The sequence below is a fragment of the Phaethon lepturus genome, unplaced genomic scaffold (genome assembly GCF_000687285.1).
Source record: "Phaethon lepturus isolate BGI_N335 unplaced genomic scaffold, ASM68728v1 scaffold17044, whole genome shotgun sequence".
NCBI lineage: Eukaryota > Metazoa > Chordata > Aves > Phaethontiformes > Phaethontidae > Phaethon > Phaethon lepturus.
In genome coordinates this window covers 76,070-83,244 of record NW_010535673.1, presented here as the reverse complement: position 1 = coordinate 83,244, position 7,175 = coordinate 76,070, and the positions used below count along the sequence as shown (strand labels likewise).

Below are 7,175 nucleotides of genomic sequence, written 5' to 3'. Positions count from 1 at the left end.
CCCCCCCCCCCCCGGGTAACTAAAATGTACTCCTGGTATCAAATCCACGTTTTTATTGGTGAGATTTTGATATGAAATTTTAATCTGCAGAAGGGAATAGATTTTCAAATTTCCATTCCCATTGTGCAACAACTTAGGACACTGACCTGTCTTAAACAACCTTCACCTGGCAGGTGGATGTTCCTTTTCTAATCACAACTGATTGCGTTAATGAATATACTTTCATATAATTTGATGCTTCGTGTTCACTGTTTGTGGAATTGCATGTCACGTGCATATTTATAAGGATCTGACTGACTGCGTACATATTGCATTTGGCATTGCTGTTAGAAAACTTGCCATATTACACAGAAGTTCTGTGCTGTGGTTTACTTCTGAAATTTTACAAAAATTTATAGGCTTTGGGAATTTTTATTAGGGAGTGTAGAATTTTAAAATAAATACCCTCTGAGCCTAATAACTAGGAAGTTTCATGTCCTTGCAATCTGGGTATATGAAAAAAAAGAGAAAAGGAAGAACTTATCTTCATAATCATGATGGAAATCACTTTCTCCTTCTTATAACTCAGATTCTACACAATTTCTCTGCTGTAGTATCCTGAATTTTCTCAGCTAAACCATGTTGTCTCATACCCAACTAAATTTTATTGGTCAAAGAAGCAATGCGTATATATGCCAAGGTCAAAGCTTCCTACTGTCTAGCACAATCTGTCAGATTCTTTAAAATCCTCGTTCAAAGCTATTTGAAGACAGTGTGAATATTTTCATCAACTGCAGTGGGCATTGGATCGGAATCAAAGATTATTTCAACGATGAGTTTTCCATCACACTTTATCTTGTTGGGTCCATACAGTGCATTTCCCTGATTTCTCTTCCTCATCAGGAAAATATAATGCAACCTCATGGGTGAATTGAAGCTTGGCAACTTATTTCCCTTCACTATTCATTCAAGATTCAGTGGCAAGCCTTCAAAATGGCCCCTTGACACAAAAAAATACGTTACTATGTCACTTTTCATGCAGTGGTTGTGGATTCTGTGTACTTTCACATGTCGAGTATAAGCATTGCTTCATGTTTATTAAAAGAAATGTGAGCTCATATACATACTAAATTTTATTGGAAAGAAAATCAGGCGAAGACAAGGTATATGTGTAACTCTCATATGACTTCTGGTTTGATTTATTCCATCTGAGTTCCCAGTTGAAATTTTGTGGTTTTCTCACTTTTGAGAACTTCTTCCTCATTGTTTGTAAACAAATGTAAAAAATTTGCACTGTATTATTCAATAAGTTGTTTTCCTCATTAAATTTAGTCATATCTGTTTTGCTATTCATTTCAAGAAGTAAGATTTATATGGGGAAAGAGAGTGTGCTCAACATTTTTGTGGAAACAATTTTTTCATTAGACTTGTTTGGTGTCACTAAATGTGCACAATGGGTAACAGCTAAATATTGATGTCTCTTACCAATTTGTTTGCCTCTATAGTTCATTTAGAAATTTGACACACTCTATTTGCATAGGGTTTAATTACTCTTAAACATCAGAGATCTGATCACATGAATGCGAAGGTGGCAATGTTAATTAACTAAGATACTAAATACTTTTGTGTTTCTGACAGTGTTACATGGATCAGAAAATAGTGTTAATAAAGTTAACTTACTGTGACAGGTGTAATTTCATGGATTAAGGAGGCACTTGTGCAAGTAACAAACTTAACCAGGATGCCTGGGCATTTCTTTATCGAAGTTTGAAATGTATCAGTCATTTTATTTGGAGAGGTTTTGGCACCGAAAGCTTATCGTAACAGGATTAACATATAAATATTATCACAGCCAGCAGGGTGTTTTAGAATGAATATTAACAGCAAATATTATGAATCTGTATGAGAATAACTAATTAAGCCCATCTGTCAAATATGATTTGAAGTTCTCAGTGCCATGCTTATTACGGGCTTGCAACAGTGTTCCAGATTAATGGTGAAGCAATTATAAAGTTCTCCCCAATTCTTCTGATTTCATTTTCAGGCAATAATAATTTTGTTACACTCTAAATCCTGACCCGTGAGATTATTAGATGGGCTTACTACTTGTAGCATCTGTACAGCACTTCTGTTCTTCTCTGAGAAGCATCTATCTTCCCTTCCTCTGTTGTCATGTAGATGACCAAAAAACTGAGTAGAAAATGATGTGATGGGAATTAACCAGTGGCTCAGAAATGTCACTTGGAAAACACTTAAAAACCGATTGAATCGGGGAGATACATCCTAATATGTGCCATCCTTTACTTACTTCCTTTGGAAGTTGGCTGATCCTTCCTTTTCTTAATTCCTCAGGTAATGAGGTGAATAGAATAGCAAGATGAGATTAAAGGAATATTGCATTTTGGGAACGTTTTCTTGGGTTAGTGCTGTTTGTTATTGAGCCTGAAATTGAGCGTCTCTGCTGTGCTAGTGATGATTAAGAAGAATAGCCAAAAGTCGAAGCTCTGGATTCCTGTCTGTTCTTCTCCTGTGTTTCCTGTTGGACTGGAAGCACGCCAGGTGGGATGGGTTTGGAAAATTACTGAGGTGGCTGAAGATGCAGGTTTCTTGGATTTTCCTCATCTGCAAAACATGATTGATAGCACTTTCCTGTATCCATAGCTTCTATGGAGGCGTTAAGCAAGATGTTCTGATATGGTACTAACAAGTGTCATGATCCTCTTAAAACACTTTATTCGTGTTTGCATTTTTGGGTACAAGTGTTTGTTATTATTGTTGGATTTTACATTACTGTTCTCTGTGCTTATGGCAGGAATGAGGCCATTGATCCAAGAAAGTGCAAAATAATTATAGACAAAGCTTGGCCATCTCTGAGTAGAACCTTAATGTCTGGATATGACCGTTTACTGCCTTATCTCCAAATGTATTTGAACTATCTCATGGATAAGCTTTGCTCAGCAATTTCCTTTTCCTATGCTTATTGCTGGAAATGTTACAAAGGTAGCATTTCCTTCGGTACTTCCTCCCTTGCACTCTTGGGTTACAGCTCTGCAGCACTTGAGGAGTTACTGGCTTGCACTGCTTGAAACCAGATGCTGGTCCCGCTATTAGTAGAGCAACTTAGTTTCATTTTGAACTACCAATGACCGAATTAGTCTATGATAATATTGACACAATAGAGACAATGACAGTATTTTCTCGGCTATATCCCTCATTTGTTCCTGTGTGTCTCATTATTTTCATTATACTGTATTTCAGTGCTTAATTTTCTTAGCACTTTTGTAATACAAGGAATTAACTCGCTATTAGGTAGTAACAGGGGACAGGAAAACGTATGGCAGCATTGCCTTTGATTTGCCTACACAATACTTTCTTTTTATTACATTTATACCACTATCCTCACTGCCCTATATTTCTCACTTTCAAATTTAACATTTAGTTAAACTAAATTTTAACATTTAGTTTAACTAAATTTAACATTTAGTTAAATGTTAATGTTGCTGTGTTGTAACAGCAGTCAGCTATTGCCTCACTCTCTCACTTGTTGCATCTGCCAGTGCATTTGATAGAATCCCAAGAGTGCTGTAACCCTAAAATGCTTCTGAAGCAAAATAAGCAACAAATTTGACATAAATAACAGCCTAATCGCCACAATAATTACATTATGCCTCTTGCTGGTGTTCATCAAAATGCTTCATAAAAATAGTTTTATGTTTTATATCACCATTATTTTTTTTTTCCTTGCTATTCATGTGCTCACATGACTTTATCAACTAGAGGTATATTATTGCTTGGAAAGAACATTTTTCTACTCAATGGAATTACAGAAAAGATGTATGATGAAGCAAAAAAAAATTTCCAGTGTATTTTGTCCTACTATATCACGTGTGAATCGCATGAGCTTCAGTTTGCCATGAAGAAACAAAAGCAAGAAAAAGACTGTAAAAAGACATGCTTTCAGATGGGTTATATTCAAGTATAGTATTGAAAAAGCTGCCCAGGCAGAACGGGTAAAGGGCTGGGCTAGGCTGTGTGTTTGGATGTTTTTATGACAACCCAAGAGATTATTTGATTATTTTTTTCTTCAAAAGATAGTGATACGTGAATTCTGAAGAAAAAAAGTTGTATTATATTGGGAGGGAGGAGGGAAGGGAGAAGGGAGGTATCTTTTATGTGATTCCAAAATTACTTTCTGAGAATAATGATGCAGCCCTAAAAAACTGGCTATTCACTCAACATCATTGATGCTGATAGAATACGTTTAGATAGATTTATATTATCGTGCAGAAATAATATGTTAATTTGATTCTGAAATGCCAAAGTTTAACTCCATTTATAGATCCTAGGCATGCGGGTAACAATCAGCTGTAAACATATCTATCCTGGGTAGCTCTAGAGTTTCATACTGTGTGCCATTTGGATTTTTCTTCTACCTGTGTTATTTGAAATCTCTCAGCTTCTCAGAGTTTGCATGTTGTAATGATGTGAAAGTATTAAAATCTCAGAAGCCATGTTTACATTCCACTGGTTGAAAGCAATTAGTCACAAACTTCTATTTCGCATTTCTCATTTTAAAACTTAAATGTGCCCTCTGAGAGAGAACGCTTTGAGATGTTGAGACCAAATAAATTTGTATGAACCAACCCTCAGTGCATTGTTTTTTCACATGCTGACTCACTTTTTTCATTTAAAAAAAACTATTATATTTACCAAGAAATGCAGTGTCACTCTTGAAATCATCCTGCTTAATGCTAATATACTAGAAAAAAGGTTTATGTTTATCATCTTGAAGCAAATCAAAAGAAAAGAGATGAAATATTAACCAACAACTATTGGATAAAGGCATTATTAGCCAACTTTTTCACCCGCTTGCTTGAAAGAGACTCATTCATTTAAAAACAAAAAGATTGCACGAAAGTGCTTCAAAGGCATGTAGATAGTCTTCTGGCATCTTGGAGGTGGACTCTGTTCCTACATCTCTGACATGTACATGAAGGAGATACCACAGGGCAATTCAACAGTCACACTGAAGAAGAAGATTCTCTTTAATCTCAGCTGAATTTTAGGGTTCTCCTTAGAGAGGAAGACTATTACTGTGTTCTTTTGTGTGTGAGCATAATGTTATTGGAAATGGAAAAAGTGACAATTAGCACTGAATTGCTGATGCTGTCTTTTGAAGCAGTTAAAAAAAAAAAAGAAAAATTCCCTCATTCAGGGATTATCCTTTTGAAATACTAATGTACAGTTATATAGCATTTACCATCTCCTGATGGCTTGCGGTTGGTGATACAGCTACATCATTGCTACATGCATATCACCTTAAGGAAAGTGGTACAGGTGAAGTACCCCTAAAATGTAACTTGACACGACTTAACAGTTCACAACAGGACTGAATAGTCAGGAAAGTAAAGATTATCAGTAGTGCCTGCACCTTTTTATACCACTATGGTATCCCTCCATCACCTGCAGGATTTTTTGTGCTAGATGGGAGAAAGTTAGACACCACCTCTTTCCAAGGGTGTGTGATAAGCACAGAGATAGTATAAGGGCTTTTATTCTACTTTGTGGTCAAGTGCAAAGAATAAAAACATGTCAGAAAGTTTTAGGGCAGTGCAGCTGATTGTTGCTTTATATGGTTTTAGCAATGCAGGGTGAAGAATATAATTTAAAATAGTGCTTCATGTTTCCAGAATATGTTGGTATGTGGACTGTTTTCTCTTGATCTTTACCACTCCTACCCTAGCTAAAAGTAACTGAAAAGAGTCATTGAAGCTTTGGTTACATAGCCGCTTTGGTCAGTACACATTGCACCCTTGGCTGCTAGAGGTTGCAGTGGGGTCCAAAGGGATCAGGGACACAGGGCCACCTTTTTCAGGGGCAACCCAGAGACTGCAGATTTTCTAGGACTTGAATTCTGAAGCGGAGGGTTGGGATCACTGTCACAGTTACGCCAGCTCACTACACACCTCGGGGAGAGCTGGGGTTATCAACTGACAGCTCTCATTGCATGTGTAGGAATAATGATACAAATTATGAGACTGATCAGAGACGTCACGTTAATTTGAGAGGGTTTTGTACGAGGTCCAATTTGTGTTAGTATCTGTGGTCATTTTTAGCACATTATTGTATTTGGCTCTGCTTTTGTGACAGACTATCCCAGGTGGATAGTAAATCCAGTGAATAATCACAGATTGTAGTGACTGCAGACCAGCCTCCTAATGGCCTAACGGGTCACAGGCCAGCGACTGCCCACCATCTTCAGTATAGATACCTCATCCAGCTCTTTTGTCCACTCCAGGCTGTCCACCTTCCCAGACACCCTGGGAAGAAATTCTGTATCCTCTACAATGTCACAGCAGAAGACGACCTGAGAAAGTGTTTCTTCATTTGAGCTGGACCAGTTCCATGTTTCACATATGCTGGCATCAGGATAACCTCTCCCAACTCATTTCAGCTGTGACCCCAGGGGAGAGCTTTGAACAGAAGGAATTTTGGCTGCAGGAAGCATGCTTGTAAGGAAGGATGAATTTAATTTCCTATCCTAGCTCATCTGAAAGCGAGTGTGTGTGTGTGTTTATCTGCTTTGTATTTTTTGATTAAATTTTATTGATTTCTATTTTATATAAAAAAGTAATCATGGAAAGCAAGGATCCAAAAAGTACTGCATATATGAAGTTACCTAATGATACCAAGATTGAATGTGTAACAGATGCTCAGTATTCCCTTGTTCATGAGCCTAGCTAGGAATTTGAGAAAAAGTATGCTATCTTCATCAACAGTTATCGTGATAGCTCAAAAGGTGGAGGTTTGTTGAATGAACCTGAGAAGTACTGGGAAAAATTCTGATGATTCCTGTGTTCATGTAGCCAGTGACTGTATTATAATGCTGTCATGGGAGAAGGCAGAGTTACATTTTTGGCATTTCAAGAAGTTCTCAAGACACAAAGTTGTCTATGATGTGCTGGTAATTAAGCTTGTTTTCTTTGATATATAGTACCTTCTATAAAGTGAGGTTCTACAGCACAGTGATCAGCATGACTTTGCTAAAATGCTAGGAGTTGTCTAGAGGGAGTCTTCTGAAGAATTGCTTCTGTAATTGCTCAGATTAAATTATCTGCCTCTGTAAAATCTACAAACAATAAATAGTTAGGTGTTTAATCCCCCTTTCATTGAGAGTTCTTGGCATACAGAACTGG

At 37.1% G+C, this 7,175-nt stretch overlaps 1 protein-coding gene across 1 annotated transcript in view; it reads left to right on the top strand.

Annotated features, from left to right (window-relative positions):
- The window catches only part of LOC104619889 (transmembrane protein 132D-like), a gene marked incomplete at both ends in the record, with an annotated part of 101,702 nt that overhangs the window by 45,880 nt on the left and 48,647 nt on the right, over nucleotides 1–7,175 (top strand). The gene's annotated exons all lie outside the window — the stretch shown is intronic.